We start from the raw sequence: 15,132 nt of genomic DNA, 5'->3' as shown, positions 1-15,132 counted from the left end.
TTCAAGATACACTACACCTGAAAGATAACTTGGCTGACTGGCACGTATTCCCCCATATTGATGAGGGGGAGGAGCCCTAACTTCATTATAAAACGGTATTTACTCTGAATGCAGTCTGATTTAATTTTAATTAAAAAGGTGAAAGATTGTCAGGTAATCAGCAAGTGGTGTGCATAAACACTGTATGGTTTGTTGACAAATTTTAATACAATTAAAAAAAATGTTTGTGTTATCAAATAAATCAAGTTTTTATATTTTCAAAGTATTGAACAATAGCTATACACATGATCATACAGTAAAAACAGGGCATGGTATTATAGTCCCAGAAACACTGAGAATTTTACAGGTACTAAAGAGTGAGCCCAGAGTATCATGTTTGAAGATGGGACAGGTTTAGTGTAGCAACTCAAGTTCACCATCYCCTGGTCTTGGACTTACTTCTGGATAGTCTGGTTCTTTGTGATGCTTATTTGGTTTACATTTTAAGAGTGCCATTGAGATACAGCGACAATCTGACCAAAGGTGAGATTATTCTTGCATGAACGTGCTATTTTAATGACTTTAAAGTTGTATGTAACGTTACTTGCTTACTAACTTGCTAGCTAAACTAGCTAGTTTGTGCATGCTGGCAGACACGTCTARAGTATCGCTAGACAGACATGGCTATATCACAGATAGATCAAGGAGAAAATGTTATATATTTGGCTATATATGTACATTTCTTCTCTAGTTTGTTAAGCTAGCTAGTTCTAGTAATTTAGTAAGAAAATGCAACTGATAGTGTTTTCACTGGCTTTCAAATAACTAATTTCAAGGTAAGGCAATTCAACCTGTCCGTTTTATGTGTATTGACTGAGTGTGGACACTAACCACACTTTCAAAGTTTCCATATTGTGGTGCTAACTTTGCTAGTTAGTCAGCTAGTTTAGCTAACTAGCAAAGCTATGTTCCAAATGCAATGGTCTTTCTTTACTAAGTTAGCTAACTAGCTTCTACATGCATGGAGCCAGATTGTATGGTAATTCATTGTTGCTTTGTCATTTTCCTAAACCCAGTTAGTAAAGCCACTAGTACAGGACTAAACAGAGTAGAAGTAATYTCTCATATTTGGAACAGTAACTGTGTTTTTATAAAGTGTTTCTAGCTAGCTGTCCTAAAGTAATAAAATAAGGGCATACAATTGAAAGATGTCTGAATGTGGGTAGCTGGCTCGTTTATATGATTATGAAATGCTTAGTGTTTACTCACATATGTAACTGGTGACATGGCTAATGTATTTTTGGATGCCATTTATGATTTCAGTAAACACTCAACAACCACTTGGTAGAAGGTCAGAATAAGTCATTGTTGGTTTGAGTGATAGCCATCTTAGTCATATGATTTCAATAGTTAATGTCAAATTTGACATTTGTTTGTGGTTCCTTGTCTCAGCTGCTTGTCTTTCTCTTCTGTGGGAGTGTGGTGAGGAATAGATGGAAGAATGCTCTTTCAGTAGGCCAGCTGGCTGGCTGAGGAGTGGAGAGCCAGGTAACGTTTAGATAGATTATTAGTCACATGTACAGGGACGAATATGTCATTCCAGGGTACAGTGAACATCTTATGCTCCGGGCTCCAACAGTGCAGGTCAAATGAAAAAGTAAAATAGATAAAAGAAGTGAATTAGATTATTGTAATAAACGGTGGGGGAGAAGGGAATGAAACAGAAGTCAAAAAGAGAAAAATAAGTGAAATCTACACCTACCCGGGGCACCGGCTATGTAAAATGAACTTACCCAATGCGTGACTTATTTAAAGGGAAACTGGTTGTTCAGGACCGCACCGTTTCCGTTTAATTGCACATTGCAGTAAGTTTTTTTCCATACTGAACGCAGCCCAGTTGTTAGCCAATGTCATCAAATGGTTCTCATTAGCTGTGACAGGCTGCTATATAGCCGTAAAGCAGCACATTTTCGACCAACCTTTACACGGAGATACTTTGTTAGTTCTCGATTTGATAGTCCCCGTGTCGTCTAAGCTCTGACTAGTTGCAGGGGGAATGTTTGAATTTAGAATATACTCTAGATKAAATTTWAAAAATTGCTCCATGAAGTAATCTAACATCATAGAGTATCTTTGTCTTCTCTCATTAATCAAGACAGGTGACGCTTGATTTAAGTCATGCACATGACATGCAGCACTTTGGGCTGGACAACCACCAGTCTCGATCAATGAGATGCCAGAATCTCACAGTATCCTTTTAAAGCAAGTGTGTGTCAGTCATTCCATGGAGGGCTGGGTTTCTGTGGGTTTTCTTGATGAATTAAGGTCACTAATTAGTAAATAACTCCCCTCAACTTGTCTAGGACTTAATTGAATGGAAAAAGTAAAAACCTGCAGACACTAGGCCCTCCGTGGAATGAGTTTGACTACCCTGCTTTAAAGGGACTAGGGCCGAGCTGAGGATGTGTTAACGTATGGGTGGCAGCAGTGCCTCAATGCGTAGGCCAACTTGGTTGCATTGCAACCTATCCAAAGCAATGTTAATGACCCAGTTGTCGAGTGACCTATTACACGAACACAAATAAGATGTACAGTGTACTAGCACTTTCAGTACATTAGCCTATTTTCTTTTTCTTCTCTGTAAATCCAATACGTGGGCCAAACATTAGCTTATGTTAATAATGTGACCTTTCTATCTTGGATAGCAGTGGAGGCTGCTGATGGGAGGATGGCTCATAATAATGTCTGGAACAGAGCAAATGGAATGACCTCAAACACACAGAAACCATGTGTTTGATACCATTCCACTCATTCCACTCCAGCCATTACCACAAGCCCGTCCTCCCCAATTAAGATACCACCAACCTCCTGTGTTGGATAGAAGGCATATGTAGGACTAGCTGTCTTCTTCTTGAGCAGTGGCTCAACAACATCCTCTCTTGTTCTTATATCGCTCCTTTTTAGTTCCTCTTCCCCATCCACCTTGTCTATGGTATGTTCCTCATATTATATATGGCAGGGGTATTCATTACTATTACATAACAGTTCTCAACTTTTTGAGTTCTCCTTTCCTCCCCTCTATATGCAAAACATGTCTCTGGGCATTTCCCTGGGAGCAAGATGTCAGTGGACCATAGAAGACTAGCGCAATTGAGTGGATATGAAGCGAGTTCAGTTCAAGCCATGAGTGGATGAGAAAATAATGCTTGACTCAACAATGCATGATGTGGTGTGAATGACTTGCTGTGAAGAAAAGTGTAGAAACATCACTGTCCTCTTCAATGGGGCAATCTGCAGTTCCAACAATGGCAAAGGTCAACCCGCCACTGATTTGGTAAACAGCTGAGTGATGAGGCTGGAGATGACCATCCATGATATCCCATACTGTATGTGTGTATATATTAAAATATATTTTGAATGTAAATCAATCAGCCTGAAAAAAACAAACAAGACATGTTAAAACTATCATTTGGATATCATGGATGGTCAGTCCTTGTATCCGACACCGAGACGACCAAGACACTCAATATGTGGTCTCGAGACCGGACCTGAGACTGGTCTCGAGACCGGACCTGAGACTGGTCTCGAGACCGGACCTGAGACTGGTCTCGAGTACTACAACACTGCAATCAGGGTTTAGTCCTGGACAGAGCACTATTACAGCAACCACTTTAGTTGTTAATGATCTTGTCAATTCTTTAGACATTCAAATGAATGTGTTGCTTTGTTTGTGGACCTGTCAAAAGCTTTTGATACTGTTGATCATGTTGTTTTATTGAATAAGTTGTCCTCAATAGGCCTGAGCTCTGAGGCTTGTTCTTGGTTTCATGATTATCTTAGTGACAGAACTCAGGCCATCGTGATGGATGGGGTTAAGTCTGAATTTCTTGAAGTCCATAAAGGTAGGGCTGTTGCGGTGACTGTATTACCGCCACACCGGCTGTCACAAGTCATGAAGGCAGTCAAATTCCACGTGACCGTTTAGTCATGGTAATTAGGCTTCTCCAAGTTCTGATGCTGCTGATGGTCATTAGTAGCTTACCAAACTTGCTAACTGCCTGGTACTCAGCACTCTATTGTCCCTCTAATCCAGGCCTAGGTATTTTCATTATTAAACATGCAATGAACTACACGGAGGGAAACGTACACTGTGCATTCAGCACCACGGACAGAACTCTTAAGGGGAATGCACAAAAACACGAAAGAGATCTCAACATTACATTTTACATTACTCAATCGGTGTGAGGAGTGAAGTCTCTGATGGACATTGACTAGAGCAGTAAAGTCAGGTATAGTTTCTGATGTCGCTATGCGCAGGATTGCTGAGAGGTGAGAGTCATTTTGAGATAATCTGTGTTTTGACTTGTTATATTTCATCCCTGAAAAAGTCTGTTCGCATACATAAGTTGACCCAAACAGTACAAACATCTTCTGAGCATGACTCCTAATCTTTGGAAAGTTMTGTTTATCGAGAGATGCATAGAACCTCGTCAGTGACATTGTTTTGAATAGTTCTCCAATCACTGCATAAGACTGAAGATAGATAAGCTGAAGTTACAGGTCAGTGGGAGCATTATCCACATTGAAGGTGAAAGGAGAGGAAACCAACAGCATGTCATTTTCCAACACTTTGAATCCTCAAAATGACGAGAAAGCTCACTGTTCAAAGCACACAGCAACGATGTATACTTCTCCTGCTGGTCATCTGATAAGGAACAGACTAGTAGTGTTCGGAAGGTGGGCGAGATTGTTGGCTTCTACTTGGCGGGTCAGGAGGAGTCATTTTCCCTTGAAGACTTTGACAAGGCTGAACATCATTTTATACTTTACTTTGAAAAACGAATTTCTGCGCAATTTCTAGCTAGCTACTATTTGTAACTGTGACGTGTGTCAGTCTGTCAGTCACTGTCTGTCCTCGTGCAGTTTTTTTTATACGTGCCTTCAAAATAAATGTCCCACAAGCAATGGGAGTTAAGTCATTACACAAGGATGAGTATTCATTGGGCTTTTAATTTGAATATCAAATACGTTTTTCAAAACTTGACTATCGCAAATTCTTTGTGATTTGAGTATAATTCCGCGGGCCGTATTGAATCAGGTCGCAGCCGAATACGGCCCCTGGGCCGGCCTTTACCCAGGCCTGCTCTAATCACTCTGACATTAATGCAAATGTATTCGGAAATCTAATCAAACACTTCATGAGAGCTCATGTTGCTCAACATTTCAATAGGCTATGCAATTGTGCAAGAAAACAGATTGATGGCCTCTATTAGAAAGAGTATAATAATCTTTCTATAGGCTAGGAGTACTATATTTCTCAACTTTCCTAATATTAAGCACATTGCTTATATTTACAAATGGAGCATAGCCTACCTGGCTGGCATGAAAATAAACCATGGGGAAAAGCGTCCCCCATTCGCTATTTAATTAAGTGCATAGATGACATGGATTTTTTTCATGCTGCCCCTGTTTCGATACAGGTGCATGATAATGCTCTATTAAAAAATGTCACACAAATTGGCTGCTTTTCCTTCACTCTGCAGTCCAACTCATCCCCAACCATCTCAATTGGAATGAGGTCAGGTGATTGCGGAGGCCAGGTCATCTGATGCAGCACTCATCACTCTCCTTGGTCAAATAGCCCTTACACAGCCTGGATGTGTGTTTTGGGTCATTGTCCTGTTGAAAAACAAATGACAGTCCCACTAAGCGCAAACCAGATGGGATGGCGTATCGCTGCAGAATGCTGTGGTAGCCAAGCTGGTTAAGTGTGCCTTGAATTCTAAATAAATCATGCTGGCATGCTATGTTGTTGTCTTAGGTCTCTCTTTATGTAGTGTTGTGTTGTCTCTCTTGTTGTGATGTGTGTTTTGTCCTATGTTTTATTTTTAATCCCAGCCCACCCCCCGCAGGAGGCCTTTTGGTAGGCCGTCATTGTAAATAAGAATTAGTTCTGACTTGCCTAAAAATTATTATACAGGGTGCATTTGGAAGAGACAAAAAATTATAATACAAGTCTAAAAAAGACAATTTCAGATTGCCCCTTTTTAAAGACAGTTTCCCTTTTAACCAGTTCCTCCTTCTCCCTCCCTTACCGTGACTCATGGCAGAGGAGAAAGAAGCTCTTTGTCGAGAGCACAGAGGTGAGAGAACAGACCTAATGGTTGTTAACAGGGAACCCTGACATGCATATAGCTTGTCATGCGTCTAGCTTGCACTACTTTTGACCTGTGCACATAGGCCTTTATAGAAAATAGGGTGCAATTTGGAGCAGAGCCCTAGACTACAGCTCTCTGCTGATGTAAGTCAAGTAAACCTGGCTTCAAAACCTTCAAAAATGTAGAATGTAAACCTTCAAAGTGTTGGAAAGCAGAATAGAGAAGGGTTTAAGAAGTCTTATCCCAAGTGAGCAGGAGGATTTGAAGAACATTTGGAGCAGTGGGGAAATGGTAAGCCCTTCATGGCAATGGCACTCAAACAGATGAGTCACACTCTTCCATAGGACATCACACAGCAGAGTCAGAAGAGCAACTGTAGATCTCCTATCGTTGAAGCGTAAAGGGATTTATACTTGGGCCATTATTTTGTGGCAAGATTGTAGAACTCTGCTTGCCATGGCTCCTAACAACTGGTAGAACTCTGCTTGCCATGGCTCCTAACAACTGGTAGAACTCTGCTTGCCATGGCTCCTAACAACTGGTAGAACTCTGCTTGCCATGGCTCCTAACAACTGGTAGAACTCTGCTTGCCATGGCTCCTAACAACTGGTAGAACTCTGCTTGTCATGGCTCCTAACAACTGGTAGAACTCTGCTCATATGTCTACCTACACTCATCAGGGTTTTCTCCAGGTTTTTTTTAACAAGGTGTAAGTACGATCCCCCTTTGGACTCAGATTGTGTTTTTGAACACTTGAAACCACAATTTCCTGCAATTTAGAGCCTTAAGTGATAACAAATACAGTCAAATTTTTACTTTTATTTATTATATATACTTTTTTTACATAGTGGCACAGCCAGTCTACAAGGTTTCTGTACAATCTTACATTCTCTGGGGAAAACCCTTCTCATGTTTTCAAGCATTTTATAGCTCAAAGTATTGGCTCCATCTAGGCCTACCCTGAGATTCCATGTTATCTCTGCTCCTAGCCTGGCGAATCCAGTAGCAGTGTCATCCTGGTGTAAATACTAATGTCCCGTGTGTGTGAGAGCACTGTGCTATAGGTCCTCCATACTGTCCCTACGATGGCTGCACACACATTTTAAATACTTTATTTGAATCCAGCAATCAAATTTACATGAAAAAAAGATCCAAACATTTCAAAGGTCCCTGTATGCATGGCACRCGTTCTCCAAACAGCTAGGCTGCCCACAACAGCTGAAACTGAGCAATACCTAGCCTACTGCTTTGCCCTAGTTTTTGGCAGGCTCACAATCTGGAGGCCACGCCCTGCAAGCCTGTGTATGTGGCCAAGACTGCCAAATATCAGCGCCACCAGCTTGCACCTACACCCAAGGCTGTCCAAGCGTGCTACGAGMGGCTGGTATTTAAGAAGCTTGTAAGCAAAGGCCTGCTCCATGTAACCGTCAAATGAGCAGCCCACTTCCAAAATGAGCACCTCCCTCGCCTCCCCCACAACAACAACATCTGGTGTATTTGGCACACAGGAAAGCACACCATCGACATCAAACCAGGTTACTCTTACACAAGAATGTTTATGGATGTGTGGTGTTGGTGAGACTCCCTCGCTGGCTATCAGGTCGACAAGGCGGTCATGTCTAGCAGTGTACAATCCTTGTATGAACAGTAACCATTTACAACATGGGCAACAGACTCTGTTTACATTTGACTCATGTAGAATACAAAATGGGTCATGGTTTGCAGGGTGCCAGAGTGCTAGGTTACACACACACACACACACAGTATAGCTAGATCCAACTGGAATGGGGGCCTTCATTTAGAACTTGTGTGCAGTCTCAGTAACATGAGCACAGAAAGCAATGTTTTCCCTTATGGCTGCCTTGCCCAACCCTTCGCTCTAGTGCGCCTTTCTGCTTTCAATAGGCACCAATCTGAAAATGTCAAGTCAGCAATTTTGGATGTTTTTTGGGGGACTCATGCCCTGGGAGAACGTCTAGGCCTAGGGAGAACGTCTAGGCACTACAGAACCGTTCCAGGCAGTTGACCCTCAGTGCTCCTAAAACTGAGCTGTTCTCGAGTTGCCAGAGCTGCTTGGACAGGAGGGATCTGATCAAGTAAGCTAAGGGTCAAGAGACCGCTAGCATTAGGACAACTGCACTCGGTACAGGTGCTACTGCTAGCCAGTATAACAGGATAGGGWACTAGGGGTAGGAATCGAGTCCAAGTGAAATAAGACTGTTAGGGTTGCGTAGGCCTATATCATGATCAGGGGCAGAGGTCATGGCGTGTTAGATTAGAAAATACTTTTGGGAGGAAGGACCACTCAGTATAGGTCTTCTCGGATCCCAAAATGGAGACCCGAACCGTATCCGTTAAATTCCTACCGGACCCCAACAGGACCGGTCATTTTTGGGGGAAAATCAATATTCGGTTCGGATCCGAAGTGGACCAGATCTGACCCAAAACATGTCAGAGCTGAGAGGAAATCAGATCCAAATTTGGTCGGGTCTGTATCAGACCCAACTGGATCTGAAATTTGCAGTGCAATTTATATTTACAGTGTTAAGAAAAAGTATGTGACCCCTTTGGAAATACCTGGATTTCTGCATAAATTGGTTATATTATTTGATCTGATCTTCATCTAGGTCACAACAATAGATAAACACAGTCTGCTTAAACTAATAACACACAAACAATTATACATTTTCATGTCTTTATTGAACACACCATGTAAACATTCACAGTGCAGGGTGGAAAAGGTATGTGAACCCTTGGATTTAATAACTGGTTGACCCTTCTTTGGCAGCAATAACCTCAACCAAACATTTTCTTTAGTTGCGGATCAGACCTGCACAACGGTCAGGAGGAATTTTGGATCATTCCTCTTTACAAAACTGTTTCAGTTCAGCAATATTCATGGGATGTCTGGTGTGAACCGCTCTCTTGAGGTCATGCCACAGCATCTCAATCGGATTGAGGTCAGGACTCTGACTGGGCCACTCCAGAAGGCGTATMTTCTTCTGTTGAAGCCATTCTGTTGTTGATTTACRTRTGTGTTTTGGGTCGTTGTCCTGTTGCATCACCRAACTTCTGTTGAGCTTCAATTGGCGGACAGATAGCCTAACATTCTCCTGCCAAATCTCTTGATAAACTTGGGAATTCATTTTTCCGTTGATGATGGCAAGCTGTCCAGGCCCTGAGACAGCAAAGCAGCCCAAACCATGATGCTCCCGCCACCATACTTTACAGTTGGGATGAGGTTTTGATGTTGGTGTGCTGTGGCTTTTTTTTAGAAGCTAAGTTGACATAATTTGAGTCAATTGGAGGTGTACCTGTGTACCTTCCAAACGCCTGAAGGTACCACGTTCATCTGTACAAACAATAGTACGCAAGTATAAACACCATGGGACCACACAGCCGTCATATCGCTCAGGAAGGAGACGCGTTCTGTCTCCTAGAGATGAACGTACTTTGATGTGAAAAAATCAATCCCATAACAACAGCAAAGGAAACAGGTACAAAGTATCTATCCACAGTAAAACGAGTCCTATATCGACATAACCTGAAAGGTCGCTCAGCAAACCGCCATCAAAAAGCCAGACTACAGTTTGCAACTGCACATAGGGACAAAGATCATTACTTTTTGGAGAAATGTCCTCTGTTCTGATGAAACAAAAACAGAAATGTTTGGCCATAATGACCATCGTTATGTTTGGAGGAAAAAGGGGGAGGCTTGCAAGCCGAAGAACACCATCCCAACATGAAGCACGGTGTGGCAGCATCATGTTGTGGGGGTGATTTGCTGCAGGAGGGACTGGTGCACTTCACAAAATAGATGGCATCACGAGGAGGAAAATTATGTGGATATATTGAAGCAACATCTCAAGACATCAGTCAGGAAGTTAAAGCTTGGTTGCAAATGGGTCTTCCAAATGGACAATGATCCCAAGCATACTGCCAAAGTTGTGGCAAAATGGCTTAAGGACTACAAAGTCAAGGTATTGGAGGGCCATCACAAGCCCTGACCTCAATCCTATAGAAGATTTGTGGGCAGAACTAAAAAGCGTGTGCGAGCAAGGAGGCCTACAACCTGACTCAGTTACACCATCTCTGTCAGGAGGAATGGGCTAAAATTCACCCAACTTATTGTGGGAAGCTTGTGGAAGGCTACCGAAACGTTTGACCCAAGTTAAACAATTTAAAGGCAATGTTACCAAATACTAATTGAGTGTATGTAAACTTCTGACCCACTGGGAATGTGATGAAAGAAATAAAAGCTGAAATAAATCATTCTCTCTACTATTATTCTGACATTTCACATTCTTAAAATAAAGTGGTGATCCTAACTACCTAAGACAGGGAATTTTTACTAGGATTAAATGTCAGCAATTGTGATTAATTGAGTTTAAATGTATTTGGCTAAGGTGTATGTAAACTTCCGACTTCAACTGTAGGTGTTCCTTTTGTCCAGATGGGAAATTGCAGTGTGGAGTGCAATAYAGATTGCGTCATCTGTTGGGGCGGTATGCAAAATGTAGTGGTTCTAGGGTTTCCAACAATTGGTATTTGTAGGTCAAGGTTAGAATTCCCGCTATGGCAATGCTATAATTGGATGTAGAATATTTGGAAGTTTTCAGAGATCTGTTCATTTTGTTTCTGTTGACCCCATTTGTTTTTTATATTAGAGGATTTTTATGTGGTGATTTTAGGACGCTAGCGAGTGCTGAATGCTATTTAGCCTCACGGGCCAGGCCTGTAGGGTCAGKTGCACAGCTGGTGAATTGGCCTTAGTTCCCAAGCTTCTAGTAACTACAATAATKGGCTATTTATTGCCCATCGTTTTGTTAAGTAGATTTTTGAGCATTCATTCTCCTTGTATAAAGGAATTAAGTCTATTTGGCATTCCATGCAGCCATGTGTATAGAATTATAACCCTCATCTGGGTTTTAGGGCTTGGTATTCCTCAGGGCTGTATGCAGTTGCCGCTGCACTCGCTGCCTCTTGGAATGGGATCAGTGTTTGGTGTGTGTCTGCCTTAGTAAGGATTCTGACAGGTGAGATGGAGTTACTGTTTGCATGCCATCGAACTACAGAGTCCCTCACTTTATTTCCTCAAAATGAATGTGGAAATGTGGAAGGCACATCTTTCAAAAATGTCACTCCTCAAAAAGTATCTGACTTTCATGTAGGCTTCTTATTCAAAGGATGGTTCCTCAGACATTTCTCTCATTTGTGTGCTGTCTCAATCGTTATGTTTCCTTTCCACATCAACTTCTCCCTAATAACAACTGAACCTCAGAGGACTTGGTGAACAAAATTCTGCGARGTAGTGGAAACTAGCAAGTCCTTTTACCTATGAGGGCAACCCTTTACACTTGTGGGAATTGCCATATATGGATAGGGCTAATTTGAAATGTTTCTTACAGAATAAATATGAAAAWGAAAATCATATGCYTAAGCATGGTAGTAATTGAAAGGGAACGGTTTGGAGATTATGGGGATATTATTAGACCAAAGTTGAGGACACAAGTTCACGTGACCCAAGAGTCCAAACATGAAACTGTTGATTTTATGTGCATTTTACATGTATTGTGCTTTTTGATGCATTTTGTAGAAAACAAGATCTGAAAATACTCTGGATACATTCATTAACATAAGAATATTCCTGGAAAATGTGGGGTAGGTGCAACATAAGACAAAGAAATGACAAGGTTGAGGGAGAGAACTAACTGGTGTRTCCAAGTGGCCACACAGTTTCTTAGTAATGTCAATGCACTTTTATGACTAAAAAAAGCATCTTCAACTATGAGGAACTAGAGCAAGCACAATTGTAGTTGTTTTGATCACAACCCTGCATCCTCGCCATCACACAATTACTCCCTGACGAAGGCCATGCAGCCGAAACGCGTCGGTTTAAAAAAAAACTTTGTTTCTATTGAACATGCCATACTAATAAAGGCATTTTAATTAATTATATGAAGAGTGTTTTGGTCCTCCTTTCTTTTTGATGACACTTTTACTGTTGTGGTTTACACAATCCAAAAACTGACCTTTTAAAAATCGCAATCTGGGTCAGGTGGGCGTCATTTGAAAGCTATTGCCAACCTGACTAGTTAAGTTATAAAATGCTAACTTGCAGTGTTAGGCTTTCACAAGGCAATTCAGAGAAACACAACATTTTGGTGTGCATAGAGTCATGTGCATTCAGGTGCATGTTCCGTGGCAAATTTTCTTCACAATAGACAAACAGGCTCATTCTGTTCAGAACAACCCCGTGTATGACGCAATGTTGTAACTGTACAAACATAGTGATCATAAACGTTGACACTGTAGGCTACATGACATGAGTTTTATGATATGGAAATGTGAAGTACACATTTTAACTCGACAGGTGTTTTTGGCTTGCTTTTATGACATCAGTGGTATTTATTATAATCCTCAACGTATCATCTTTCAAAATACTTTAAGGCCTCTTCATTTACAGAATTTCCTTCACTCAGACAACAACAAAAATATGCAAAAGTTGTGAAGTGCAGAGCCTGAGGTCTGATATCATTTTATAGCGTGTTACTGTACAGCCACTTCYTTCCAATTTAGGCGAAAGGTCAAAATCAGCGAGGAGAATGAATGTGGATGGAAATCTGCTTGCTTGAAACGAGATGGTCCTTCTCACTACTTCTTCTGAGGTTTAACAGCGGTTGGCATCCCAATTTGTTGCATTACTGCCATCTACTAGACTGGAGAACAACTCCCTTATACTTGAAAAAGAAAAATGTACTAAATAAATACCCTACCATCTAACACTATACTCACTAATTTCAAAATTATATAAAATAAAATGAACACCCCCCTACTCCACTAATTTAAATGTATATATTTCTACCTCATGCCATTATTATTATTATTATTATTATTATTATTATTATTATTATACCTTTATTTCAACAAGGAACACAGACTGAGACCAAGGTCTCTTTTACAGCTGGGCCCTGCTTATACATGTTTACACATACAGTTTAGGTACAATGATTAAGAAACTACACAAGACAAACAAAACGATCACAGATAACACAAAGAAATACAGCAACAGATTACATTTACACAGGTTATTCCCCTAACAGCACAATAACTTCCATTACCCGAAACAGTTACAAGCAATACAAAAATAAAAATCCTCCAATAAATATTTAAAATGGGCAAGGGGGACACCCTGAAAGGATGGGGCATCACCACTTAACACCTCCTGTAACTCTTCTGCTGTCAAGTCTCGCACACCTAAATACCTCTCTGCAGCTGCCACCACAACTTCAATTTTCTGAGACTTCCGATCCATCCCTGCAGTACAATTAATAACCATTGCTATAAATGCTAAAAATCCAATCTTACTGACATTTTTTCACTTTTTGGCTTATTCCTCTGTACTGGTATATCTCTACTAGAGGTCGACCGATTAATCGGAATAGCCGATTTTAATTAGGGCCGATTTCAAATTTTCATAACAATTGGAAATCGCTATTTTTGGACACCGATTTGGCCGATTAAAAAAAAAAATAATAATAATAATATTTAAAAAATTAACTGTTTTTTTACACCTTTATTTAACTAGGCAAGTCAGTTAAGAACACATTCTTATTTTCAATGACAGCCTAGGAACAGTGGGTTAACTGCCTTGTTCAGGGGCAGAACGACAGATTTTTACTTTGTCAGCTCGGGGATTCAATCTTGCAACCTTACGGTTAACTAGTCCAACGATCTAACCACCTGCCTCTCATTGCACTKCACGAGGAGCCTGCCTGTTACGCGAATGCAGTAAGAAGCCAAGGTAAGTTGCTAGCTAGCATTAAGCTTATCCTATAAAAAACAATCAATCAATCAATCATAATCGCTAGTTAACTACACATGGTTCATGATATTACTAGTTTAACGCAGGATAGCGTGTCCTGCATTGCATATAATCGATGCGGTGCGCATTTGCGAAAAAGGACTCGTTGCTCCAACGTGTACCTAACCATAAACAGCAATGCCTTTCTTAAAATCAATACACAAGTATATATTTTTAAACCTGCATATTTAGTTAATATTGCCTGCTAACATGAATTTCTTTGTGTCACTTCTCTTGCAACAGAGTCAGGGTATATGCAGCAGTTTGGGCCACCTGGCTGCGAACTGTGTGCGAACTGTGTGAAGACTATTTCTTCCTAACAAAGACAGCCAACTTCGCCAAACGGGGGATGATTTAACAAAAGCGCAATTGCGAAAAAAGCACAATCGTTGCACGACTGTACCTAACCATAAACATCAATGCTTTTCTTAAAATCAATACACAGAAGTGTATATATTTTTAAACCTGCATATTTAGCTAAAAGAAATCCAGGTTAGCAGGCAATATTAACCAGGTGAAATTGTGTCACTTCTCTTGCGTTCATTGCACGCAGAGTCAGGGTATATGCAACAGTTTTGGCCTCCTGGCTCATTGCGAACTAATTTTCCWGAATTTTACGTAATTATGACATAACATTGAAGGTTGTGCAATGTAACAGGAATATTTAGAGTTATGGATGCCACCCGTTAGATAAAATACGGAACGGTTCCGTATTTCACTGAAAGAATAAATGTTTTGTTTTCGAGATGATAGTTTCCGGATTCGACCATATTAATGACCTAAGGCTCGTATTTCTGTGTGATATTATGTTATAATTAAGTCTATGATTTGATAGAGCAGTCTGACTGAGCGATGGTAGGCACCAGCAGGCTCGTAAGCATTCATTCAAACAGCAATTTTGTGCGTTTTGCCAGCAGCTCTTCGCAATGCTTCAAGCATTGCGTTGTTTATGACTTCAAGCCTATCAACTCCCGAGATTAYGCTGGTGTAACCGATGTGAAATGGCTAGCTAGTTAGCGGGGTGCGCGCTAATAGCGTTTCAAACGTCACTCGCTCTGAGACTTGGAGTAGTTGTTCCCCTTGCTCTGCATGGGTAACGCTGCTTTGAGGGTGGCTGTTGTCGATGTGTTC

At 40.9% G+C, this 15,132-nt stretch overlaps 1 pseudogene; it reads left to right on the top strand.

Moving 5' to 3' along the window:
- The first annotated feature begins 357 nt into the window (after nt 1-357).
- The window catches only part of LOC111962721 (suppressor of tumorigenicity 7 protein homolog), a 94,729-nt pseudogene continuing 79,954 nt past the window's right edge, over nt 358-15,132 (top strand).

This window comes from Salvelinus sp. IW2-2015, linkage group LG4q.1:29 (genome assembly GCF_002910315.2).
Source record: "Salvelinus sp. IW2-2015 linkage group LG4q.1:29, ASM291031v2, whole genome shotgun sequence".
Lineage (NCBI taxonomy): Eukaryota > Metazoa > Chordata > Actinopteri > Salmoniformes > Salmonidae > Salvelinus > Salvelinus sp. IW2-2015.
The sequence above is the reverse complement of the archived record's forward strand: the minus strand, read 5'-3'. Positions and strand labels throughout refer to the sequence as shown.